The 27,725-nt window shown below is 49.6% G+C and overlaps 1 protein-coding gene across 4 annotated transcripts in view; it reads right to left on the bottom strand.

Moving 5' to 3' along the window:
- Positions 1-27,725, bottom strand: part of LOC123352608 (CMP-N-acetylneuraminate-beta-galactosamide-alpha-2,3-sialyltransferase 4-like) — a 96,873-nt gene that overhangs the window by 24,121 nt on the left and 45,027 nt on the right. Inside the window, exon 1 of one of the 4 annotated variants that reach the window (XM_044992989.1) lies at positions 3,705-3,851. The exons of 2 other annotated variants lie outside the window; for them this stretch is intronic. The gene's annotated coding sequence lies outside the window, so the exon portion shown is untranslated. Of the gene's footprint in view, positions 1-3,543; positions 3,682-3,704; positions 3,852-27,725 lie in introns of those variants that run through there. One more of the 4 variants, XM_044992992.1, reaches the window with a different exon arrangement.

Genomic DNA, 27,725 nt, shown 5'->3' with positions numbered 1-27,725 from the left:
AAAAAGGCAACTCCAGGAACAGAATCCCCCAGGAAAGAAACTGACGGGCAGAAACCGTGGAGGGGGGCTCAAAAACGTCCTCCAAGTTTTGCCCTCATTTTGGGTTGGAAAGTTTGTTGCGATGGAAACTTCCCAACCAGCCCTGCTCTCATCTTAATAAGCCCTGATGCAGCACTGGCAGCTCCGCCACTCATGTCAGCGAGAGACGAGCCAGGGAGTTAAGTGAGTCTCCTGTGTTAATAACGGGCCCTGGGAGAAAGTGCTCATTAACAAGGCTAACAAGTGCCATTGCCGGGACCTTGACAGCACCCAGGGTGACAGCTGCAAAGTGCCCAGATGAGTGATGGCAGCAGCCACTTGTGCTCCCGGCACGGCCCCAGCTGGGTGAGACAGAGGGGCTGCCCGGGGCAGTGCTGGGAGCCGGGAGGAGAGGAATGAATGTCCTCTCACAGGACGGCTCATGGCAGACAATGCTCCGACGGTGCCATTACCCAGCTCTCTGCATTTCCCTTTCCTCTCCTCTCCAAGCCTGCCCTCTATTAATCCTCCCCCCCGGCCTGCTGAGGCTCTGCAGGGTGTCTGGTGGGGGCAGCAAAGGAGCGAATGTCTCACCGTGCCAGGGCACAGCAGCCTTCTCCCTGGAGCCACCACACCTGGGCACCTCCATTAACCCACCCACTGCGCTAACAGGGGCCTAGCTGTCTCAGGGCGGCGATCACAGGGCACTAACACGACCCCTGCCCAAGCCCGGACCCCTCCCTTCTCGCACTGACTCCAAGGAGCTGCGGTGGTGCCGCTATTCTGCAAAATCGGGAGCAAACCACCTCCCCATCGCACAGCCCCCTGCACAGCATCCCCTGAGACACGGCCCTGACTACCAATCCCCACTGGCCCTCCCGGTCTCACTCACTGCTCCCATGATACCTTCCAGGGCCCCAGGATTCAAGAGTTCCTCCAAGAACAAAACTCTGGGTGTACAGCAACTGCAGGATTGGGCCCCACGTGAACCCGGGAGAACAGGAGCGGGACTGCAGTGGGGAGAACATATGGTCCTGGAGCCTACTAACCCACCCGTGCTGCAGACAGGGAGGGAGCTATTGTTACAGGAACCCAGTGTCCAACAATGGCACTCACCCCACAGGGCAGGAGGACTGTGAAGGATCCCCAGGTGCAAGGGGCCCTGTTGGACATGCAGACCCTCTGCCAGCCCAGCTCCATCTCCGTGCAGCCGTCCCCTCAGCCCGGCATGTAGCACGGCGATACTGACGCATGAGCAGAAGGGAACGTGCACGGGTGAGCTTATCAACTGGCCCTTGCCTCAGTGTCTCTCCCAGCACCCTGCCCTACACAGTCCATTCTCCTGCTGCAGCCCAGAGCTCTCCTGGAGCTGGCCACCAGGCACTGGGTGGCAGCACCCTCCCTGGGAGGGAGACAATGGGGCTGGATCTCTGCATTTCACCTGCAGGCAGCGACAAAACTCACTCTCCTGCCCTGCGAGCCAGCAAGATCCAACCACCCCCAATCAGAGGAGCAAGGGCAGGCTGCCAGCTGAGTTCTCCGCTCAGCTTCTGCCCAGGAACCATCTGGCAGCCTGGCCTCTTGCCCGGCAAAGCGCTACCTGGGGACACAGGAGTGTCTCCTCCTAACACTTAGCACTCCCCCAGTCCCCACAATCACTCGCCCTGCCAGGAGCTCTGCTCTGGGTATTTTACTTAGGCTTGGAAGGCTCAGATTGCTAGAAGTAAACGTTGGTAAACGTCCATTTCACCGTATACACCAAACCCAGGAAAAACATATTTCCGTCAATAGCAGTCACAATGTATAGCTAGGCAAAGTCACAGACATGCTGCTTGGGATCTGATTGGAGCGTGATTTAAGGAGCTTTACTTCGTATATTTCGACATGGGATGTTGACAATTTGGGTTTCGACGGTTACGCTTTAATTTTTTGAATTTCAGGTGTCATTAATTAATTACCATCTGCCCCCCACACACACACACACACGTTGTCTGACCCTCCCCGCTAATTTCTCACAACTGTGAATATTTCAATGGAGAAAAACAGAAAAATATAATGGTTTAACCCCACCGTTTTGTGTAACTGTGAACATTTAAAAATCGATCAAAAATGCTTTAAAATGAGAATTGATATCATCCATTGAAATGGTCACAAAATAAAACTCATGTTCTGCCAAGCCCAGTTTTCCTCCACCAGGCAGGAGGTACCTGCCTGTGTCCCAACCCACCCTCCAGGATTTGAGGGAAGGACGGGGACCAAGCCAACAGACAGGGCCAACATCCATCCAAAGGGAATTTGTTCTGCCGCAGTTTACAAGGTCTGTTTAACCAGGACTTTAGCCTGAGGTAGGAATAGGTGGCGGCTTCTGGGTAGAGAAGAAACTGATCCTTAATGGACATGAGAGTAACCTTGGCTTATGGGCAGGCTCTGTCGCTAAGAAAGGCCACTCCACAACAGGCCTGCTCTGTTGTCTTGGGCTGATTACACGGTTTCATCTCCTAAGGACTCCTCCTCCACTTCCCGTGCCATCAGACCACATCTCCGAGTTAACGGTGCCACGGGCCCGGCCGCGTGACTCTGCCATCCTGCAGCAATGAGAGGAAGCTTGGCCTAGGGGTTAGAGCACAGGGCTGGGAGCCAGGAGGCCCAGGCTGCACTCCCACTTCACTGACCTACCATGCGAGCTTGGGAAGTTATTGTAACTGCTCTGTGCCTCTGTTTCCCCCAGCTACCAGTACAGTCCCTTTGCATCCCCCAGATGGCTAGGGAAGGGTTTCTGGGTGGGTTTCTCTGGCCTGTGCTGTGCAGGAGGTCAGACTAGATAATCATAAGGATTCCCTCCCCGCCCCTGACTCAAAATCTATGACTCGCTGTTGGTACTGCTGCTGATCTCGGCCCCCAAGGCCCATTGTGCCTCCCCCACTCCTGTTCCATCCTCATGGCTCAGCTTCTCAGACGGTGCCAGTCGCAGGACAGGAGCCTCTCGGTGCGGACATTTAAAGCCCTCTGAAGGCATCTCGCTGTTAGAAAGAACCAAGCAATCCCAGAGACGCTCCCCTATAGAGAAGCAAACATGGGCGCTGGGACAAATTTTATAGTGGAGGTGCTGAGAGCCACTAAACCCTGGATATAATGGAAACCACTCCAAGCCAGGGGGGGCTGCGGCACCCCCACCCCCCCAGTAGTTCCAGCACCTTTGCAAGCAAATCACCCCTGCAGTACTCTACAGCCACGACACTGAGCGTACCACAGGCCCCGCTGCCCCTTGGGGGTCGCCCTCACCCTAGCCTGGCACCCCGGATGCTTGTCTGCAGCCATGCACCGTGGCCAGCTTTTGACTCGGGTGCCGTTTACACCCATTGGGCAGCCAGGGAGAAAACGTTATCGCCTGGCAGGGTGGCCTTTTCCTGGCATGACGTCAGTGGCTCCGGGAGAGGAGAAGGGCCTTACTCAGGCAGCGTTTGGGCCTGTGGAGGCAGAACGCACAGCCGCAGAACTAGGCCAGAGGACCCGACGGCAACACACCTGCGGCTGCTGTTGCACGTGGACCCCACCTTGTCGTGCTGGGCGCTCCACACGCAACGCAGTGCCTGGCCCCAGGAACGTAGAGTCGAAACGCCCACCAGGCAATGTCCATCCCAAAAGACAGGGCACGCCTGGCGCCACCCATGCCCTGAAGAGCATACCTGTGCGGTGCAGGGGAGACAAGTGCTCCAAGCCACCTACAAATTATCCCAGCCACCAGCCACTGCCCTGCAATCTGCTTCCTCCTGGGCTGCTTCCTAGTGGAACAAGCGCAGCTGGGCCAAGTATGCGGCTAAACTTGGGATGGACAATGCCATCTACTGGCTAGCAAGCATCATTGCCTCATGAGGACCGACCTTCCAAAACCCATAATCTGACATGGGAAGTGCTAATTTGCTATGGGAAGTGGTAGTAGCAGGGCTAGATAAGGATAGTCTTGTAAGTCAGGTGCTAGACAAGGGTGCAGGGTTCAATTCCTACCTCTACCAAAGATTTCCTGAGCTAGTAACTTTAATTTCCCCAGTTGTGAGGTTTCATTTGATTTGAAGATCTTTAAGTGGGTCATATCTTCCCTTTCCCCTGCCTTAACAGCACTGTTTAAATTGTCCTCCCAGACAATCTGCAATGTTAAAACCCTCCTCATTGGGATTGATAACTCCAAAGTGTTCAAAAATCAAGAGAGTGACTTAAAATCATGACAGCTAAATGCAGGGGAGTGGGGGTTGTTTGCCTTCCGAGTACAATGGGCTCAGGCTTTTCTCTACAACCATAGGGGGCTAGCTTCACTTTTCCTTTCAAATGAAAGCTGAGATTCAACTCCTCTGTTCACATGACTCCAGGAGCTAAAACTTTAAGGATAACACCAAATGGCATTGGCTCATGAAAAAATCACAAGAGTCAGCAGCACTGCCGCATAGAGATGAATGGAGGGATTAAAAGGGCTGTTTGTTTCAGGCTGCATGTCTGCAGTGCACTGCTTTGGATTCAGCTGGCCAGGCACTCTTTGCAACCAGAAATTTAGGGCTGAGTTTTCATTATATTATAACCGCCATGCAGTCATTTACACTAGAATGGGTCAGAAAATGGCTTCCTCCCATGGAAAATGTCGATCAAAAATCATTTTTGCCTACCCTTTTTACAGAGATTTTGACTTTTTGGCAACATATTGAGTACCTATATATTTTAACTGAAAACCATAACATTCCAATTCAGAAATGCTACCATGGTACCTCATGGGAGTTGTAGTTCAGGAGCCTCATGCTCCCCATTCTCCACTATAAATCAGCCACCCTGGGTAGCCTAGATCTCCCAGGATGCATCACAGGTTGTTTTTCAGGTGTTTGGGTTTTCCGATGAAAAAATAAAATGTCCTGCAGAAAGCAGCCACTTCCCTGCCCCACTCCCCCAAAAAATCCTGTTTACTCAAAAACCCAATTTTCTGTCCACAAGCAGTTTTGATGGAAATTTTCCAACCAGTCCTAATTTATAGCAGTGCAAAGTGGGCATAACATGCTAGTAGATCTGAATTATACGGTTTTACGCTCACTGTGCACTGATCTCAGTGACAACACAAAGACCAGGGTAATGCAGTCAGACCCTTCATATTGTTTCTCTTTTTTACCCCTCATATATTTTTTCATAGGGCACTTTGAGCCGGAGGAAGATCCCGGTTTCCCAGACCACCCTTCCAGGCACTGGTGCACCTCAGTCCTGCCTCTTTTCAGCCTTTGGCACCCAATTATTATCATAATTGAGTCTCCCGAGGGCTGTAATCGTTTGGTCTAATTCTGATTGTCAGGCCTGGTGTAGAGGTGGCTGGGTGATGTTGAGAAGCGTGTGGTGCACAGGAGGTCTACCTGAATGATTGGGAGGTCCCTTCTGGTCTTAAACTCTGTGACTCCCACAATCAGTCTGGCCTGGGGTGGAGAGTGAGAAGGGAAGGCATGATCCATTTAACGCTCGTCCTCTCTGCTGAGACAGCAATTTGTGTGCGTGTAGCAAGAGCACAAGGGGGTCTTGGTCTCTGCTGTGGTAGCATTGTTTGCTCAGAAGACACCTATCATAACCCAGACCATGCTCATAACCTTCCTACACACCAGCCAAATAGGATCAGGAACTTATTTTCTCAAGCCTTATTCGGGAAAGCACCTAAGGATGTGCTTAACTTTAAATCCCAATGGAACTTAATCATTTACTTGGATACTCTCCTGAACTGGGGACCTCAATCCATCCTCCCCCCGAGTCCTACTCCACCTCCTTCCCCGTCACACTCTCTATCCACTCACCTGCCTTTGGCTGCATATCATATCATTTCAATAAGAGGCGGGGGAGCAGTCTTCCCGTGGTCCTGAAGCTTAAGATAGCACAATCCAATATCATCCACATATAAACTGCTGGCTTTCTAATTACCTGCTTATGTATCTGGAAAATGTGCTGATCAATCGCACAGAGGGAGCAGACCGCTTTGTGAGCTCGCTCATGGTGGGGCAAAGGTGGCGGGACTACCCGTGCCGCTGAACATCTGGTGGTCTCCGACGGGGACAGTACATTCCACTGGCTCCACTCACAGACAGAGAGAAATGCTGCTTTCATTAGCGGTAAACAGGCTGATTCTCATTCAAACCCTTTGACGAGAGATTAGATCCGGGATCAATGTGGTGTTTTTTTTTTCCTTTAAAAATCTTGTGTATGAAACAGGAATCCAAAGCTAATAGGAAGATGGGCCGTGTGGCTTCGGAACTAAGAAACCAGCCTTGGGTTTCGTCTCATCTTTGTACCAAAACAGAGCAGTGGAACCTGCTTCGGTGGCTTATAGAAATGTTTCTTCTCATTTGGTTTGGAGAGTTTGCTTATAAGCCAGGCTGCGGGAACTCATTTTGCCTAATTGCAAACCCATGATGATGACCGACGTACAACTTAATTCCACCATGCGTATTATTTCAGGCACACTTACATCTACTCCTCTACCATGGTTACCAGTTCTCTGCAATATTGCTCCACCCAGTGTTTGCAGAGAGGAAAGTGTAGCAAAGTTTGTGACCAAATTGCGTGATATGCCACATCTACCATTAATTAAAGACTTATTTAATCCACCACATAGTTGTCTGCCCTCATGGCATCCATTGGGGAGAAGTTTACCGGGTGAAGGATTGACGGTAGAGGACGCGTGGCAAGCTTCATGGTCCACAGAGAAAGTGACAAATAATTATCTTGTCTTGCATCCCACTCAACGTCCACCCAGACTTGATTGACTACAGAGGCAATGGAGCCTTCTCAACCAGTTTCGTACTGGACATGGAATTTGTGCTGCAGCAGAATTTCGGTGGTGTTTTAGAGACAGTCCACTATGTCAACATGGGCACTCACAAAGCATGATGCACATTGTTGAGGACTGCAAAATTATTCAATTTCCCGGAGGTCTTCATGCCTTGAACATTGTTGATAAGAACGCTGTGGCGTGGCTTGACCGGTTCGCATACGCCAAATAATAAACAATAATTGAAACCTCATTCTAGCACCGTGGGTCTGAAAGACTTTTTCAAGTTTAGGCCTCGTGCCCCTATTTCAGCCATGGCAGTAGCTCCCTCAGTGCAGATCTCTTGTGCAGATGGGCAAATCTGCTATTTACACTGATCCCCCATCCTCGAAAGCAGATTAAGCAGCACCAGTGTCAATTGCAACCTATGTCTGTTTAGCCCATCTACACTAGGAGTTTGCACTGGTGGCAGCTACAGAAATGCAGATAAAGCCTTAGACAGAGGGCTTGTTCCCCACCTTCTGCAGCTGCAGACACAGGAAGAGAGTAGCACCAGAATGAAGACACGGGGACCCTCTATATAGTCTGCTAGTCACCCATTTGTGCTGGCCAAGCTTTCAGCCAGGTCCTTCGAGGCCAGCTACACAAAACAGGCTCACCAAGCATTTAAAAATCACAAGTCAGTCCCTGCCCTCTCCCAAAAAGAATGAGATTTAAAAGCTAATAAATGTTGGGTTCGTTTTACTTTGCCTTCTGAGCCTTTCGTGTTTAAGCTTTTCTCCACAACTAGGAAGGCTGAAAACGCAGGGCTGGATTCACAGAGAGACTTAGCTGCTGCAACATGGAGCATCGCCGGCCGGGCCTACCTTTTAGGTGCTGCCCGGACACATAGTGGATTTCACAGCCCTGAGTCAGGCGCCCTGTGCAATGCATGAGGAGAGTGAGGGACCTTAGAGTGGGATTCACAGATGCCCACATGCTGAGCAGGGAGCTGCCTAAGGGAGCCAGTCGGGAATGCCAAAGAGAGGGAAGTGGGCTAAGCCCCATCCCCGAAAAGAGGTTAGGTCCCTCGGTCTACTTGAGAGTCACAGCCATGAACCCTCTCCTGGAGCTGTCAGTAGCAGCAGACCACCTTGTAATCCTTAGCCAAGGGTTAGGCCATTCATGCAGGAGACCCAGGCTCAATTCCCCCTTTTGTCTGAGGTGGATTTGGGTTTCCCACCTCAGGTGTCAAAGTCCCTTGGGAACATAGACTTTTTTTTAATGAAACATCAGCTTCTCCCATAATCACAGGACTCTAGGAGCTGGGGCTTTATGAAAACACCAGGGATTTTGTGAGAAGAATGTTCCAGAACCCACCACGTAGCCCCTTGAGAGAGGTAAATAGCCTCACCAGATAGGGGATGGTGCTGTTAAGCAGCTTGCCCAAGGTCACCCAGGAAATGTGCGGTAGAGCTGGCAATAGAATCCACGTCTCCTGACTGTCACTCCTGTGCTTTAACCCAGAGACTCAGCTTCTTCCTTTGCTACAGCACCCGTTGCTCCCTGTACAGATGTCTGTGCTCTAACTCACATTGAAGTTGGGAGTGCTCCAAACTGCAGTCTCAGACTTCAGCGTTACCCAAGTACCATAGCAGGTTACAAGCACGTGTCCAGGTGTTACGTCCCAAGGGAGGTGGGCAGCAGAGACCTACTAGGACATAACACAGAATCTCATTGCAACCCATTGGTGAGCATGCGTTATGGGTCCTCCTCTGTGCCTGACCTGCAGAGGATGTGAATCAATTATAGCCCCAGCTAGGTAGCTTCAGCTCAAGCTGTAGCAGCTCACGGTCTCAGCTCTGGAGATCCCCCAGTCAATCCCTTATGTGTTGTACAAAATGGCAGCCATCAACTCATCACCGAGGAAAACTACCTAGCTTGGGGCATCAGCACCAATGGCTGGGAAGACCCACGAGACTCAGGATCTGGGATTTTAAGACCACCTCAAGAAGATAAGAACTTTTCCAGTGCGGACAGCAGAGGAGAAAGACTCTTTTCAAGGTGCAACCCAATTAAGATCTATTGTGAGGAACCTGGAATTAAAAGTAGAGGAAGATGGCAGTGGTGAAGCTAAGGCTGCATTAAAACTTCCTGAGGCTTAGGGCAGGTTCTTCTTAAAGGACAATCCTGTCAGGTACCATAGGTGGAAAACCAAATTCCATTTCATTGGCTTCAGACACAGTCTGGCAGAGAGCAGCACTGCAGATTGCAAGTGTCTGTTTCCTTTTCTTTGTTTCCTTGTTGTCTCTTTCAAACAATCTGCCAATTCATCATGAAGAAATTAAATATTTTATAGCTGGTTTGATGATGACGACAGGTGCCAGATTGATCGGTTCTGGCAGAGGAAACGCGCTGCTCTTTCTTTACCCTCGCAGCAATGAGTTGCATGCGCTGGAGAGAGGGTTGAAATCTCCAAGCTGTCCAGGCCTGACCCAAAAAAGGGTTTTAAAAATAGGTGCAATCTGGAGGCATTTTGGTGCCAAAAAAGGTCATGTTTTTTCCATCGACAGGGTGAGTGGGAGCGGAGAATCCGTAGCATCGCTATCAGCGATGTTAAGTTTGTCATGAATTTACACTAATTCCCATTTACACATCTGCGATGGGGTGTACAAACCCCACACTGGGCAAAAGGAGGTTAAGGGATTATTCTGGGCTCAGCCAGCTCCGCCCCGCCACACCTGTAGCAAATGCTCCATCTGCTGGAGGAATTAAAAGGCAGGGAATTAGCTCTTTTGGGTTGCAGAGACAGAGGTGAGCAGACCTGCAGCCCACAGCTACAACAGTGCAGAGCAGTGGGAAGCCTAAAGGCTCTAACACAGCTGCCCAAAGGGGCTCTCCCTGAGGGAGGGGAGGACCCACCCCAGAGACAACCAGAGAGGGAAGTATCCCGTGAACCGTGGACTAAGATGAGGCCCAGGGAGGACAGCCTTAAGCAGCCTTGGTTGCCAGACTACTGGTAACCCAAAGGGCTCTGGGTCAGAGCCTGGTGATGTGGGAGGGCCCGGGCTCCCCGCCCCACAACCCCCTTGGCAGTCAGGAGTTTGCGGCCGTGACTGCTAGGCCACACTCCCCAGACAGACCCCAAGTGAGGACCCTGACAACATCTCACCCATCAAGGACATTCTTCTGACCTGGAGAAACCAGGAACAATGCTCACCTAACCCCTGGAGAAGAGCAATGGTTTGTGGCTAAGGAACTGAACTGGGATGCAGGAGATGTGCATTCAGCTCCCAGCTCTCCCCCAGGCTCCCTGGATGACCTTAGGTGAGTCACTTCATCCCTCTGGGCATCAGTTTCACACTGTCAAACTCTCCGTTGTCAGCCTCGCCCGCTGAGGTGGTAGGCAGGACAGGACTGTCTCATTACGTGTACAGAGCCTAGCACACGGGAATCTGACCTCCAGTGTAGCCTCTGGGCATTACTGCGATATGAATAATGATCCTTTGAGCGCTGCTGCCTCATGCACCCGGGCCAGGCTTTGGGGCACTGACGTGCCAATGGGATGCTATACATGGAAGCTGCTAGGGAGACCGCCCACGAAAGGGTTAGCAGTACGAAGGGGTGGCTCTTGCACCTCTCAGCCATCCCGGCAGAATGAAGGAAGTCCCTTTTTTTTTCAGATCTGTGTTTGCCTTCATCCCACTGGAGAATCCGGGGCCTGTAACCGAGGACATGGAGCATGTCACCCGTGTCAGAGAAGCAACCCCCCTCCTCCCATCTCCATTTAAACCTTCTCTATGACAGGGGCTGGCATATGAATCCCCACCATATGTTATCAGTGGGGAGTGAACTTGGGGCCTTCTAGGCTAAAGCTTCAGCGTGCAGATCCTCCAATGGTGTAAAGCCGCATAACCCCACTGAATAGCCCCTGCTGACCGCCTGGCCCACAGGGCTCCTTGAGACGTGAAGCTAGGACACATTCTTCTAGAACCCCGTCTTGGCAAGGTGCTGCCTCCCTCTTGGCTTCCATGAGAAGTGGAGGGTGCTCAAAGGATCTGGCCCCTGGCATCCAGAAGGGAAGAATCCAAACACTCCAGAAGCCTGGGTGTTCCAAATCCAGATCCACTGTTTGTGCCTTGAGCCCAGTACAAGGCGGTGGGATGAGTAGCACCCATCCACCCCTACCAACCAACCGCTGAGCCACCTGCCACCATCTCTGATCAACTCCTTCTTCTCCGCTGCCCTTCCCGCAAGCCGGGCTCTCCTGGGGACAACCTGGCTTATGCCGAGCCAGACCTGGGAGACAGACGAGCCACCTTCCCAGAGCTGACACACTAACTAGATTTAGTACCGTGGCTAAGGCGTGCAATTGGTGGTGATAGCAGGAGAATTACCCTGATAAATATTGGATATGATTTGGAGAGTAATAATAGATTTTTCTAGTCCACAGCATCCAGCAGCAAGGAGATGGGGAGAAAAGAGCCGCTGAAGGAGAATGTAATTGAGGTGACGGTTCGCCTGCAATGGAGCATGGTTCCAAGGGGGATAGAGGAGTGACGGATGGGCAACAGGGCACCAGGCCTGTCCTTTGCGGGCACGGTCACAGCACAGGAAGGGCGTAGTGTGCAAGTGACGCTGTGTGCGTGAGAGAAAACGTGGTGAAGAGCAAGAGGGGAGACAGGGAGGGAAAGAAAAAGAGGAGAGAAGGAAAAGGATGAACGAGAGGGAGGAAGAAAGGAAAGGGGGCAAAGAGAGGAGAATGGGAGAGACGGAGAAAGGTGAAAGGGGCGCAGAGAGAGGGCAATGGGAAGACAAAAGGACAGGGAAGGTGAGTGAGGAAAGAGAGCCAGGCTAGTGGGTGCTGAGGCAGAAGGAGTTTTTCTCTGGTGCTGGTGTGTATGAGAGGGGAGAACATAACGTAAGAGCGGCCAGACTGGGTCATCTAGCCCAATGTCCTGTCCTCTGACAGTGGCCAATGCCAGGTGCCCCAGAGGGAATGAACACAACATGGAATCATCAAGTGATCCATCCCCTGTTGTCCATTCCCAGCTTCTGGCAAACAGACGCTAGGGACACCATCCCTGCCCATCCTGGCTAATAGCCATTGATGGACCTATCCTCCATGAACTTTTCTAGTTTTTCTTTGAACCTTGTTATAGCCTTGGCCTTCAGAACATCCTTTGAGAGGGAGCATCTCAGTGAGAAATCCAGCCTGATAATTGGGTGTGAGGGGTCCCTTCCCCCTGCTGTATTCCCTACAAGGGGAGCATTCTAAACATCAGCAACGTTTTTAGGTTTTGTGGCTTTCTCCTTCTTCCATCTCCATATCCTGAGGTCAACGGAGCTATGCCAGTTACACCCACTAAGAATCTGGCCCTGGGCCCAAAGGTATCATCTAGGATAGAACAAGAAACAATGGGCTTAAACTGCAGCAAGGGAGGTTTAGGTTGGACATTAGGAAAAAGTTCCTAACTGTCAGAGTGGTTAAACACTGGAATAAATTGCCTAGGGAGGTTGTGGAATCTCCATCTCTGGAGATATTTAAGAGTAGGTTAGATAAATGTCTATCAGGGATGATCTAGACAGTATTTGGTTCTGCCATGAGGGCAGGGAACTGGACTCGATGACCTCTCGAGGTCCCTTCCAGTCCTAGAATCTGTGAATCTATGATTCTCCACTGTCTCACGGCAGTGTTATGAACGTGAGACAATATGGATACAAATGGCATCACGGCAGCATTAAAACCAGTGTAAGGAAGTGTAGTCACCCACTTAAATCCATGTAGCTCTCTGAAGGCAGTGGACAGAGTACTGGAGTGGGATTCCTAGTCTTGGTTCTCCTTTGGCCCGCTGAGTTATCATAGGCACATCATTTCACTCCTCTGTGCTTCCATTTCCTCTCCACGCTTGGTTGGTCTTGTCTACTTAGACTGGATGCTCTTTCGGGGCAGGGCCTGTCTCTTGCTGTGTTTGCATAGTGCCTGTCACAATGGGCCCTGGCTCTCTGCAATATAAATCAGAGGCGCTGTACTCACTGGACGCTCAGCGCCTGACACATCAGGCCATCTTCTTAAAGGTGCGGAATTTGAGGTCTCTGAATGCCAAGTTCATCGCATTCCCTATTCCCATCTTTATTTTGCACTCAGCTCATTAGTCAGACTCTGTTCAATGACTTTGGGGCAAGCGTGGTTTCAAGTTAATACAGAGAAAGCTTCTGAGAACTAAGATCATAGCACGGAAACTAGCACACAGACATGTTCAAATAGCAGCTACTCCTCCAGGTAAAACATAAAGCTGTTGTAATGATCTCTTCATAAACCCTAATAGACTCTCAATGACGCACTCTTAAGAGTTCCTGCTTTGTTTCCTCCCCCTTCATGTCATTCATCTAAACAGGTGTCAGACAGAAAGGCAATAACGCAAAGTAACTCCAATCCATTCTGTTAACATACCGAAGATATTAATAGTGGTAGTGCTGGCTAATTGCACATGTCCTATCACAGAGGATTGATCAGGGTAGCAAAGTATAGATCAAAAACAATTCAGCATGGTCTTAGGGCAAGTCATTCAAATGGCTTCTCTCCTCCTTACACTTATTCAAGCTCTCTGGAAGCCAGTGGGATTAGTGTATGAAGGTGTAAGTGAGGGAAGATCACGGTCTATGGAGTCAGTCCCTCAAAATCCTGACTTGCAGACTTAGTGCTAAAAAAAAATCAACCCTTCTGTAGTGTATGTTAAGGGAAAACAACAACAAGGAAGAACAAGAGTGAAGTCTCTAGAAGAGAGCACAGAGTGTGCGTCTCCTCTGGAACAGGCTGCAGAATTTCTGGGAACAAAATGGCCCTCCTCTCTGAAGGCTGACAGGGTTCAGAGAAAAGGAAAGGCACATTACACAGGAAACAAAGACACCCCACAGTCACAGACAAATCGACTCCACTTTTCTTTACACACAACCGGCAGGGCTTTCAGCTGGTGTCGATCAGGACTTCAGTGGCGCGACGCTGCTTCACATCAGCTGAGGATCTGGCCCGCACTGATTTGCAATGCTGGTCTCACTATAATACAGTCTTGCAGTCCTGAGTGCATTATGATTTGTATTGCAATGGCACAGAGGGTCCCCAGGCCGGGATCCGGGCCCCACTCTGCTGAGCACTGTACACACATACCATGGACAGCCAGTCCCTTTCCCAAAGAGTCTATAACCTAAGCAAACCTCTGAAATCCCTTGTTTGATATTAGCAATCACATAACAAAAATCAGACTTCTGAGAAAGGATGGGGTGTGACCCCGGACTGTGTGACCCCGCCAGTCTCCAATTACAAGCTTTCTTCTAGTTTTCTCCAGGACCCAGCAATCTTCACCGGCTCTTGGCATGAAGAACAATAACAATCACCCTTGTCTCATCGTAAAGGTTAATTTCCCCTTCGAGCAGTTGTCTTCACAAGAATGAAGAGTTTAATTTTAAGTGATAGGTCCCAGATAATACAGCTAGAACGTACTCTGCCGTGCTAGAGACCGAGCTAGACACAAGGTTCTGTCCCCTGTGATGGATTCATTCAAATCTAGAGAGCTGGAGTTGAAAAAAATTCAATAAAGCTCTCTTGATTTTTCCCCCTTTTCTTTCCATTAAGTTGTCGCCGGCTGCCTTAATTAGATATTGTTCTTAACAAGAATGAAGCACACAAATTAAATCTGCTCCACGCTTCATCTCATTTGGCTAGTCAGATAGTTTTACCCAACTGTGTTCTCCTGAAGGGATGGGTTCTTCTTTTAGCCACTTTCTCCGCCTCCGATGCAGCTCAGCATACAAAGTTATTGCTCTGGGTTTTGTATTTGGGCCCCAGTTCGGTTCACTCTGAGCACATGAATGCCCCATTTTGCTCTCAGTGGGATTACACACATGCTTAAAGCTAGGTACATAATGAAGTACCTTGCCATTTTAGGGCTCGGCCCATTAACACCCCAACTCTGCCATCCTCAAGGCATCCATCCACATTCAGCGCCATTGATTTCAATGGCTTTGCATGTGGGTACAGGAGTCCAGCCATATAGAAGCAGCTTTGGACCCAGATTGCAGGATTTGGGGCTACATTTTAACCTTTTGCCCTTGGGCGCCCTGAGCCCCCAGGGAGAAGCATAGCAAGGGGCACCAGGAACTGGGGATGGGCTTTTGGTGTTTCCTGGGACAGTGGAGATGCAGGAGGAGGATGGAGTCTGGGGCTCCCAGGACTGCCTGGCCCCTGGTGGGGATGGCACTCTTCAGCCTGACTGCCTTTCTGGGTAAGAGCTCTGGGCTGGGTGTGGGGTACGAAGATCTTAGGGCTGGGTACAGGGGGCAGAGCTCAGTGTGGGACAAAGTGGGAGGGGCAGGGAGATGATAGGGCAGGGGGCAGAACTTGGAGCTGCATGTGGGGCAGCAGAAAGGGACTAGGTGCAGAGCAAGATTGATAGCGAGAGCTTGGTGCTGATGGCAGGGGAAGGAGAGCTCTGGGTCCTCCTCCAGGAAACTCTGGGTGCGCTCCTGCCTCTTACCAAGAGTCTTCCCATCCCTCCACCTGAGGACCCTGCTAAGTCCTACTTCTTCAGCCCCCCCAGAACTGGCCTCAATTTATTCCCTTTAACTCACAGCACCAGCCTCCCCCTCAGTCAGACCATGTCCTTTTATACATATCCCGCTGCAGGCCCATTGTTTCCATGCGCTGCATGAGCCAGGTCAAACCCGTTCCACTGGCCCAGGGGGGAACAAGGCCAGATGCGTAAGTACCCATTGCCCTTGCATTGTCTTTTATCAGGTCTCAGTCTTTGCTGAGAAGTGGACACCTGGTTTCCTTCCGTCCAAAGCACTACGGAATTAACACCTTATTAGACACGTACGGTTCAGTACTAGACATATGGAGATACAGTATTCATAGATGATCAAAGGCAACGCCAAATCCATCTCACCAACTAAGGGTCAAGTTATCTTCCCAGACCCACCTCCCTAGTGGGTGCAGAATTCATAGGTGCTGGAACTAGGGGGGCTGCCACACCCCCTGACTTGAAGTTGTTTCCATCCTGGGTGTACCATTTGGTTCAATGCCTCTCAGCACCCCCACTATGCAAATTGTTCCAGCGTCCCTGGCAGAATTACCTCCCTATACTACATTTTCCTGTGCTTCTCTAGTCTCAGTGTTAAATGCCTCAGGGGTTGTTTTCCATGACACCAGCCCACCATATTAGGACCCTGTAACAGAGCACGGCAGGTCCCCCTCATCTCCTGCCTCTGCTAGGTCCACAAAGTCACTCTGAAACCCTCAGCTTAGTAACCACTGGTGCAATTTATTCATATGCTTGTTCCCACCACCATTTCACCATGCACAGTTTGCCCTTCACCAGCTACAGGAGGGAGGTGAGAGCTCAGTGGTTTGCGCATTGGCCTGCTAAATCCAGGGTTGTGAGTTCCCTCCTTGAGGGGGCCATTTAGGGAACTGAGGAAAAATCTGTCTGGGGCTTGGTCCTGCTTTGAGTAGGGGGTTGGACTAGATACCTCCTGAGGTCCCTTCCAACCCTGGTATTCTATGATTCTGCTTCCTTCCCCTATGGCTTTTATCCAGCCCCAGGCTAATTAGGCAGCAGTTGACTTTGCTTCCCCAATTAGGGTCAGGTTCTCTCCAGACAGCTCTAATTTAGTCCCCCAGATGGGAGCTGACGTGACAGAGGGCTGAATCAGCACTCTTTAACCCAGCACTCTGTCACAGACGCACTTTGTAAACTGGAGACCGTCTCCTCCCAGCCCAGTCCCAGACCTTCTCTACAGGACAGCTAGAGTGTTTGGCAAAAAACAATGTAAGGTGAGGGAATAAGAAGATAAAACAACCCTCGCTGTAGTTCTGTGAGCGACTCCATCTTCCCCTGCTGTTTCTTTGCTATTTATCCCCTCTCTCTGGCTGTAGGGTTTTAGGCCCCAATCGCTCCGCTTAGACTTTGGTCACCAACTTTCCTAATATCTTCAGGTCTCTTTCTGGTTTGCTTCTGCCTCCCGGTGAGTTTGCTACTGATCAGGGGCGGCTCCAGGCCCCGGCACGCCAAGCGCGTGCTTGGGGCGGCAAGCCACAGGGGGTGCTCTGCCATCGCCGCAAGGGCGGCAGGCAGGCTACCTTCGTCAGCTCGCCTGCGGAGGGTCCACTGGTCCCGCGGCTTCGGCAGACCTCCCGCAGGCACGGCTGCGGGAGGTCCGCCAAAGCCGCGGAACCAGCGGACCCTCTGCAGGCAAGCCGCCAAACGCAGCCTGCCTGCCATGCTTGGAGCAGCGAAATGCCTAGAGCCGCCCCTGCTACTGATCCTGGTGTCATCCACAAATCTGATTGTAGTTGCACTCAGGGCAGAGCTTGTGTTTTTGAGGTTGGTTAGTCAGAAAAAGCCTCTGTAATTGCAGCATGAGCACCCCAAAAACGGGGGTATCCAAAATCTCTTTGAAAATATGGCTGTGAGAATCCCGGGACCAAATAATTCTCTGTTTATGTAACCCAAAGGTCAGTGTGTTATACAACCGCCTCTGTGCCCGATCCACAAAGGATGGCATCTGTTACAGCCTGGCTCTTTCATTCCAGCTGTAGCGACTTACGCATTGAGTTCAACCCCTGTTGTCAGTCGAGATGGAGACTATCACACTGGCATAACAACCTTCACTTCACTGGAGTTAACACCAGCAGAGAATTCGGTTCCTGGATGACATTAGAACTCGGCAGCAGCATCACTTCTTGCAGACTAGCTGGTGAAGCATCTTAATGCTGGAGATGATGCCACAGGCCAGATGCAAGTCCCGTATGGACCACCAGTGCTCTGCAGATCACTGTTTGAGGGGACTGGATGGCACATGAAATGCTAACAGCCTTATTTCCCCTCTGCCTTACTCCTGTGTCATCCTTTGCATCTGTGCCGTGTGGTGGGAAATCTGACTGCATGAGTAGAGAATTCTGGGTTGGTAGCATCTATACCCATGTTGCTCGGAGGTAAATTACTGCACCAGATGCCAGGAGGTGGAAAATCAGGCTCTAAGAGAACAAGGAGATGAGAAAATGGAATCTGCTGTGTGTATTTACAGACGTTTGGGGAGAGGTGAGAGAATAATTTGGCCAAGGAAAACAGAGACAGTAGATGAGGGTGAAGGTGGGCTAGATTTCTGCCTGGCATAAACTGATCTATACCAATTTACAGCAGCTGCGGATCTGGCCGTAACCGCTTGTGTGTTTGCAGAGGGGGAGGCTTGTATATGTTCTGCCGCTAAAAGTGACTCTCCAAAAAGCTGCCTGCTGCCCTCCTGTCCTGGCCTTTCTCAGCACCGCCCTTTCCATCTGTCTGTGCTTTGAAAAGGTCCTGGTGTCACTGCCCAGTCGTGCTAGGGCATTGACCTTTTCTGAAGGGAACAAACGCTGGCATTTCGAGCTTTACCCTCAACCTGTCAAGGCTGTGATCCCAGAGGAAGTGGGGAGGCTTCTGAGTCCTGCACCCCGCACATGTCAGAGAGAGGACTTCTGGCCCTTGCGCGGCTGTCTTCTGCAAGAACGTACTCCCTATCGAAAGCTCATCAACTGCCGCAGCAGGGGGCGGCATACAACCAGGGAAGGGGATGAATGGCTCCCAAGTGTGCATTTAGTCCCAATCCCAGGCATAAATCCTTGCCCGGTACTGAGAAACTCCTGACGGAGGATGAGGAGGGAAGCTGTTGTTTTTAAAGCACAGGGCTCAGGAGGCTTAGTTCTTGTGTAGTGGTTGAGCAAGGGTCTGAGCGTCGAGATTCCTTTGCCTTTTTCTCAGCCCTACAGCAACGCCTCCGTATGACTTGGAGCAAGTCACCACCTCGCTCTGTGCCTCCGTTTCCCTACCTGCAAAATGGGGACCTTAATTCTTATCAACTGTACTGCACAGGGTGTTGTAAGGGTTAATGCTTTATTGTTTGCAAACAGTCCTGAGATTCAAGCATCGGGAGTGCTGTAGACAGGCAAAGTATGATGCCGGTGATGATGAGGATATACTGGTGGGTCCAACGTGGAGATGAGTGCATGCACGTGGAGGAGGAGATGTGCATGTCTGTGAAAATATATGGGGGCTGGAAGAGAGAGAGAGCAGGCAGTCTAAAGGGTCACTCAGTATGAAGCCGGCACATGGCTTCCTTTTAAAGAGATGTCAGGCCACTAGCAATCCCTATTACACAGCCCTCCACCTTCCCAGCTCATTCCATTACAGGCTCTCGGATGCCTGGCAGCAGCTAATATAATACTCACAACAGGAGACAAAAACTCTTTCAGATTTTCCTTAAACACCCTTCTCCCCACAGTGCTGAGCATTTACAAGTAATTACAACTTGAGTGCTGCTGATCCAAACCTGAGAAGGAGCCCGGCATGGTAACTAAAACCATCTCCACTCCCCTTCTCCTCCCGAAAGCATCTCACCTTGAGCAGCCGGGCTGTTCCCCATTCTGATTTCATCCGAGTGACCTCCTGGATCCCAGCATGGTTGGCAGCAATAATAAAAGCTGTGACACCAAGTCCTCCGCATGTCAGGCCCATGCCAGATAAGGTGTGAACAGTCCCTTGACATCGAAGTCCGGCTCCTACCAACCCAACGGATATTTTCCCCGCAGTGCCTCTGAATCTGCAATTCGCTCCCCAACACATGCTCATCCCATTTTCATGAAATGCCTGAAAATGAGGCAAACCTAAAGCACCAGGAAAATGCAAGGACCAGTTCAATAAGTTACTCACACCCAGAAAAGACTGAGGAATAGACTAGGGGGGGGACGTGCTTTCCAAAAATTGAATTAAAAAAAAATTTTTTTTTACAGTTTTTACAAAAATTGCTAATATGATTCCAAACCCCTGGGTAGAAGCAGTGTGAACCCCTAAAGGTATGTCTGCACTGCAGTTGGGAGATGCAATTTCAGCAGGTGTTCGCATACCTAAGCTAACGTTGATTGAACTAGCTGGCTAAAAATAGCAGCCATGTGGGCATAGGCTAACCACTCGAGTACATACTCAGGATCCCTGAGTGATGGCAGCACGGACTAGCCACTGGAGTACATGGCCAAGGTCTTGGATGGGATTGTACTCAAGCGGCTAGTCGGTGCCTCTGTTTGCGTGGCCGTGGCTACACTACTCTTTTCAGCAAGATAGTTTGATCACAGCTAGCTCGTTGTGCCTAAACATGTTGCATGCACATCTCCTAATCGCAGTGTAGACACTTAGTGTTTGCTGGTCATGTTGTAACCAAGATATGGGAGGGAATGTCAGTAGGACATCTGAGAGATGTAAAGTGGCCAGAACAGCAGGAGACAATCCAGGGCACAGGCCCGTTCAAGTGTCCTAAGACAGTGATGCCTGTAGGGATGTATATTCCAGCAGAAGAGGTAAGTAGATGAAGGGTAGTTCTGGGGTGTGGTGGGCAGAGAAGAAGCGGGGTTTGTGGGAAGGTAAACGAGTGTTTTGGTAGGCAGGCAGGCTGTCCTCAGGTCCGGTGTGAAGGGGGATACGGAAAGCGGGATGATTCTACCGCTCGTTAAAGTAGGGAGCGCTCGGGCAGTAACGAGATGCAGCCAGGCTGTTTTGTTTGCGCGTGGCTTTTAAATGTTAGACTTATTAGTGACGGTTGTCAAAGCGCCGCTTGCAAAAGGCCTTGCCATCGCAAGCAACTACCGGAGCCTTAATGTTAATTGGACAGATTGTCTCTGGTTTTGAAGAGAAAACTGTGATTAATGAAACAACTGGTAACGAAGCTGGAGGGAAGCGGCCCCCTCGCCTTCCTTCCTCTGAGGAGAGAGAAACAACAACAGCCCAGAACAACTTGTTCTAACCAGCCAAAAGAAACGGCCACAGAGGGGCCACTGTAAGATGGCCACCAAAAGCTACAGGCCATGCACAGGGCGTGGGGAACTCAGGTAGGCCGGGTATCCCATGTCAGGCTATCCCAGTCCTTGTTTTCTGTTTAATCCCAGGACAAATCTCCATAGGTCCAGTCTAGATTAGGAATGGGCCAGAACCAAAATCCTGGGCACAAAGAGATCTGAAGGTTGAGGGGGTTACGATCCTGATCCAAATTTCATAGCTCAAGCCAATTGCTGGTTCAGATAAACACCCAAAGGCTTCTCAGACCCTTACTGGGACCTCCTGAGTCTACAAACCTGGGCTGGAGATCTGAGGAGAACAACGTTCCTCAAGGGACCTCTGGAGCTAGAGCCAGAGAGGGCTGGATTCTCCGTTGTCTTGCACCTTTTGCAGTTGTTTCTGCGAGTGCAAAGTGGGCACAAAATGCTACCCTATCAGAATGTTGGTGTTTCACACTCACTTTGCCCTAGTGGCCAAGTTCAGGGCAACAAAGCAGCAGGCCCGAAGGCTGGAGTTCAAAGGAGGGAAACAAGCATTTGTGAAGCTCTAGAAAGGCTCCATTCTGCTCTTGGGGAAGAGTCACATTATCTCTTTTCTGTTCCTGAAGTGGTTTTCTCAGACCTAATTTGAAGGCTAACTCAGGAGGCGGAACCAGAGGCCATTGGGGGCTCCACCCCCACATAAACTCACACATACACGGGGGGGCGAGGGTGACAAAAGCAGGACCTGGAGTGGCCACTGTGGTGCCTGGGACCCCCCCTTCCTAACCTAGATCTGGCTCTCCCCCGGCAAGTCTCAGTAACGCCCCTCACTCCCCGTTCTGCCCTGTTACACACGCACCCCCAGCAGCCTTGTACATGTGACAGGGGTCATCTTATCAAACACCAGGGACCTCCAAAGCTAAAAGCACAAGCTGCCCCAGTTTGAGCTAAAGAGCCAGGGCTTTCTAACGAGTGGCTGTAACAGGAAATGGTTTTCCCATCTTGTCAATATTTTTGAGAGTTCAGAATTTTTTCCCATCCCAAATCGGGATGAAAAACTGTTTCGGGTCAGCTGAAATGTTTTCTTTCAATATTTGCAAAGTGTTTCATTTGGATTTGACTTTTCTCTCTCTCTCTCTTTTTTTCCAATCTAAATTAGCTTATGTTTTTTTAAACACAAAGTCATTTCAAACGGAAAAAACAGAATTTTTCATTTCGAAAATGTCAAAAAGAAACGTTGCTCCAATTTCAAAACTTTCTCAGCCTGTTTTCTTGTCAGGAAATTCACTGTCCCTGATCCTGGTTTTGCAAAGTCTTGGTTTTGACCAATTGGCATTTTCCAACAAAAAAGCAATTTATCGAAAACTTCCCAACCAGCTCTACTCACATTCCCCCCGGTGGATTGGAGACAGAGGGGGCATGTAACACTCACCCCCCGCCACAATGGGTTACATATACACCCTGGCACGGGTTGCCAGAGAGACGTACGTGTTTTCTCCTTGAGTATGAACGCTGAAAAGACTCGTCCCATTCTCCTTTTCCTTTTTCCCAATGGCTGGTGAACTCTGGCCGCCAATGACTTGTGACCAGGGGCCACATCCAGTCCCAGAGACCTCCCTCGCTGGAAAGAGGGTTTAAAACAGAAGCAGTCTCCACGCTCCCACAGATGTCTGATGTTTGTGAACTCAGGCCAGTTCTGCACCCATATACACACAGCATAACAATTATTCCCATTAGCTATGGTGTGCGCTAGCGATATCGTGCAGTGGAATAACTGGGGCTCAGGGCTCTTGTTTTCGGCCTAGTAGAAAGAAGAGGAAGGCAGGTTCAGAGTCTCTTTCCCCTCCTAGAACGAATTCCTTGTGCAGAGCCACCCAGCCCTGTTGTCAGTTCTGAGGCAGTGATTCGGCTCCTATTGTCCCCACAGACATCAATCGGAGCAGCATCAGGCCCTGTCTCACTCTGAGGCAGTGAGCTAGGAAGCCCTCCTCCCTCTTGTGTTCACACACCGAGGTCTCCGGTCATTACTCTCCTCGCTGCCTCATTACCAGAATGTGCCATTAAAGTTTCGCTCACTTGAAAATGATCTCTTATTATCTCTCCATGGAAATTGCCCCAGCAACAAGCTCCTTCCTTCAATATCTATCAAGTCGAAGAAAGCCATTAGAGAAATTACAGTGAGCAGCCCGGACGCCCACGGCCCTCCCCTGGCAGGTAGCCTCGTGCATCACAGCACTGGTCCGCACGCTGCTCTGGCTCCATCACGAGGCGGCTGGAGGAGCGGTCTACAATCCCTCTCAGTGATGGACTGGATTTAAAGAGAAAAGAGGCGGCCTTGGAACCAGCATATGGACCCGCCCATGGCCCAGAATATGTACGGATGTTGCAGGGAGCATTATAAATCCGGAAGCCCGAACTCTGCAGCAGTGAGAGTGACATGGGCCTGAGGGCCAAAACTAATTCCCTTAGTGAAGGAGCCTCTGTCCAGTGGCTGGAAAAGAGGAATGGGAATCAGACTCCTCGGTTCCATTCCAGCCTGTAGGAGACAATATGGTTTAATGACTAAAGCACAGAAGGGGGCACTAGGAGTCAGGACTTCCAGGTTCATTTCCCAGTCCTGCCACTGACTCACTGTGCAACTATGGGCATGTCACATGCACCCAGTTTTCCTCTGTGCATGCCCAATTTGAGACACCCCGGGCCCAATCCCCGGAGGTGCTGAGCGCCCGCAGCTCCCACTGACTTCAGCTGAAGTTACGGATGCTCAGCCCTTGTGCAAATCAGGCCGAAGGTGTCTCATGCTGGGTCACCCGAAAGAGAGGAAGTACCCCCAAAATCAGCATCTCTGTGCCACATTACCCCATCTGTAATGGGGAGAATATTCGTATCGCTGTCAGTGAGGGCAGGAGGGAGAGGGGACCCTAGGTTTCATTGGATCCTTTGGGGCAAAATGTGAGTGTTGATATGTTATAAAGTGCTGTGAAATCGTAGGGGAGGTGCAATAGAATGCCCAGTTTTCCTTCATTCCATACACTCACATACCCTTTCGAGCTCACAGCACATGCACACGGCCATAATATTTGCTTGTATTTTTCTCTCTTGGCAGATGAACAGGAATGGCTTGTTGGCTGCCTTCGGCAGCAGTGAAATTAAAACACCCGAGGCATTTCCAGAGCTGCTAGGGACAAACAGCAGATATGGGGCTCTGGCCTATCATAAGAATCATTAAGCTCTGTGATTTGCAACCTCTATATCTATGGGAAGGTTGACTTGCTATTTATGGCACCTTGAATGGTGAAGGAACAGGCCATAAGTTTCTTCTTCTTTCCAGTCCTGTTGCCGGAGCAGGATATCTGTCTCACCAGGTTGTTTATACCAAGCCTAACATCCTGAAATCTCTACGCTTAGGTCTGGCTGGCTTATGTGCAATGCATGTGCATGGAAGAGACCCACTGCCAGGGCTTAAACCTGGCTCTGAGCAAGAAATAGGAAAGGGACGTGTGGCTGTGGGTTATCTGCGGGGCCATATTTGACCATAGCGCTGCACTCGAGTGGTCTTTATGTTAGATCCCTAGAGCCCTCATGCATGTGCAATGACAGTCATACATTGAATGGCTGTTTGATTCTCAGCCCTATTTTCCTTTGCTATTGAAATAATAGTACCTCCCCTTCCCGGACTGTAGGATCATCCTCCATAAGTGTGTATGTTTCCTGATGTCTCTGTATGTGCATCTCTGCCTCTTTCAGATCCATGCATCCCCTAGAGTGACTAGGGAGTTTCCCTGTCCCAAGTGTCTTTGTAAAGTTAGGTCACTGGGATGGCTGAGATCACAGCCTTCCCATGAAGTTAGGGTGACAGGCAACATGTCTTTGGGGAAGCACTACCTCGGGGGAATTCATTTTAAGGCCATCTGCTGTTTCTCTGGCATTTCTCCTGACCCTACAGTCATTTGCAATGGACATTCATAACAGGTACCCCAAACCTCCCTCAGAAGCCAAGCAGCTGACCTAGCCATAGTAAACACTGGGCTTTGAACCAAAGCTGTGATTTTGGAGTTACCTAAAAATAACTAGAATTCCATCACCCCAAGGGTCCATCCATGCGGCAGTCTTCACCAAACAGTCAGAGCAAATGTTCTGCTTCTCAGCTTGGGAGGGAGGAAGGAAAGAAAGAGAGGAAAGCAAAAAAAACCCCAAAAACCCAGAACAAGTAGAGATAAAGTGAAGCCGTTTTCTAAGCTAAAAGACAGGTGGAAATAGGGCTAGAGAAGAATGACCTATAGCACATGCTCGGGCTCATGCATACGCTGTTCTTGTTCAGACCTGCTTGGGGGAAGCAGACCTCTTGACAGAGCTTCTCTCTGTAGCCTGCATGGTCTGTGTGTGTCCAGGGTGCCGTGCCTGTAGTATTTTAGCTGGTTATATGTATCTGTGAGGGGATGTACTGGCTGTTTGCGCTGGTCTCCACAGAGGGCCCTGCAGCCCTGCCTCATCCTATCTCAGTGGTGCCTCTGGCCAGGAACATGGATCAGATGGATTGTTTGGGGTGGTTTGGGGGTGGGGGGAAGAGGGTTGTTAAATCCCAGATGGAAAATGTCCCGATATGTTGCAAATAGGTACAGCTGAGCCTAGTTGGAGGCAGATCCTTTAAAAGGGGCTGGGCTGGGCTCATGGGAAGAAGGGACAGGATTTGCTGAGCACAAGCCAGGACAAAGCTGTCTGGAGATGTGAACTATCCTGTTTATGTGACTTGTCTGGCACTTACAAGCTGTTCAGCTGCAGGAAGGGGATGGATGGGGCCAGAGATTTAGCTGGTTTGTTTGGGCAAAAGAAAGCCAGTTAAAACTGAAACCCTGGAGAGGATTTCATTAGCTTAACCTGGGCCTCGTGTGAGCACTTGGTACTTTCTGTGCCTGTGCAGTCGGTCTGTGGGATTCCTGTTTAAAATCTATGTTCAATAGCTGCAGCAAGACTTTTCAACTCCTGGGTCTAGAGTGTTGCAGAGATGAGTGATATGTTGAGAGGGAGTCGCCAGTCAGCAGCCCTGGTTCATTCACAGATTCATCCGCCACGGTCTAGTTACTAAACGCTAGTAGATGGAGAGTGGGGCTGGGCGGCTTAGGAGTCCCTGGGCTCCAAGCATGGCTCTGTCCCTCCCTTGCTGTGTGACTTCGAACAAGACATTTCCCTTCGTTGCTCCCGTCTTTATCCATCGGTGAATGAAGGACAATTACGCTCACCCACCTTTCTAAAGCACTTTGAAAGCCTCTCACCAACGAAGCTATAAAATCACAGTTTATTAATATTATTATTAGAAATGTGCTAGTTTTCTCCGGTTCACAGATGGTTTCCCATAGCTCTTCCTGCGCTGAACACAGGCATCTGCTAGGTCAGCACACTGCAGCAGACAAAGGTCGTAAACGTCAAGGCATCAGAGGTAGCAGGGCGGCTTGTGATGAGCCATGATTGTGGCGTCCCAGAAAAATCGATGAAGCCTGGTGCATAAGCAGAAACGTCAAACAAGGTTGGTAAATGGAAAGAAGTTGCTGACTGTTCCGCCTGGGGCCACAGTCATTCTGCTTCTGCTGTCCAAGACACACTGGCAGTTCTCCTTTGGCATGCAGCTGTTGAGTTACACCAGGGTGATGAAGATGGCTCATTTTCTGGAAGCCTAGTCTAGCATCATATTGATCCAAATGAAATAACCTTCACTGGTTGCTCCACTTTAGAGCATCCAGGAGTAGGGTGACAAAGAGGCATCCAAAGTCTTCCTCACCAGGCTGATCAACATCCCATGTGCTGTAGAGAACCAACTCTCTAAATGAGCACAATCAGTTATTACACAGTCAGCTGTAAGCTGTTTGGGGCCAGGGGCCATCTTCGTGTTCTGTGTTTTTTACAGAACCTAGCATAATGGTCTAGGGACTTAGAGGTGCTACAATAATACAAATGGCCCATGACTTGGACTCAGAAGTGCTACAATAATACAAATAATAAATAATAATATAGTAATCAGATATACTAACATGATGATGCAGTCTGGACATCCTTGTTACTATGATACCATTTCATTAATGCGAAGAAACCCTGAGCTATGCTGATTTACATCAACTGAGGATCCGGTCCCTAAGGTTTTGTGTTTGATCATAGAAACCTAATTTTTTTATGGCATGTGAAGCCATCTAGGCCTGGTCGTTTAATATTAAGGAAAATGACAAGATGTAATTGGGATTGAAAAGGTCCAGTGAAGGGCAACAGAAATGGTTAGCGTTCTGGACAAGGTTTATATATGACAAGAAGTGGCAAGGGCTGTGGTAGAATTATTTAGCCTGGGAAGAAGAGATGATGGCAGGGGTATTTAGAATTATGAAAGCTCTAGCAAAAAATGATCCATCTCTCTTCGTTCCCTGTCCCATAATAAGAGAACCAGGGTGTTACTCCATTAGATTAATGGTTAGGTAAATTTAATACAGGTTAAAAGAAATGCCACCTAATGCATTGTGTAGTCAGCTTGTGTAATTCACTATGGCAGGAGGTCACAGTGTGCTGTACTGGAGTTTCAGTTAAAAAGGAGCTCTATAATTTTAAATCCATTAAATATATATCTTTATGCCTATGAATATGAGGGGAGGGGATAGCAATGAAATCTTAAGCTTCAGAGTGTAGACTGATCACAGCAGCTGTCAAGAAGAGAATATCCCTCACCACCTACGGAGCACATCACACAGCCAGGGAAGGGCATTAGAACAAGAGGTGGTTGGAAATTTTTGGATGAAAAGGTTTTTTTGTCAAAAAATGCCAAGCTCATCAAAACTGATTTTTTTTGCGGGAAAGTATTGGCTTTGATGAATTTCTCGACACCCAAAATGTATGGGAAAAAAGTTTAGGAAATTATCCAAACATTTTGTTTGGACGTTTTTGACATGATAGTTTTCTGGTTCCAAACAATTTTTTGTGTTACAAATTAGAGTAAAACAACTTTTTGAAAAAAAAAAGATTGAAATTAAACATTTCAGTTAACCTGGACACACACACACACACACATATAGATAGATAGATAGATAGATAGATTTTTTTTTCAGTTCACAAAACTTTTGAGATTGT

The sequence above is a fragment of the Mauremys mutica genome, chromosome 18 (assembly GCF_020497125.1).
Source record: "Mauremys mutica isolate MM-2020 ecotype Southern chromosome 18, ASM2049712v1, whole genome shotgun sequence".
Classification (NCBI taxonomy): Eukaryota; Metazoa; Chordata; order Testudines; family Geoemydidae; genus Mauremys; species Mauremys mutica.
Note: the sequence above shows the minus strand (reverse complement) of the source record. Positions and strands in the feature narration are given on the sequence as shown.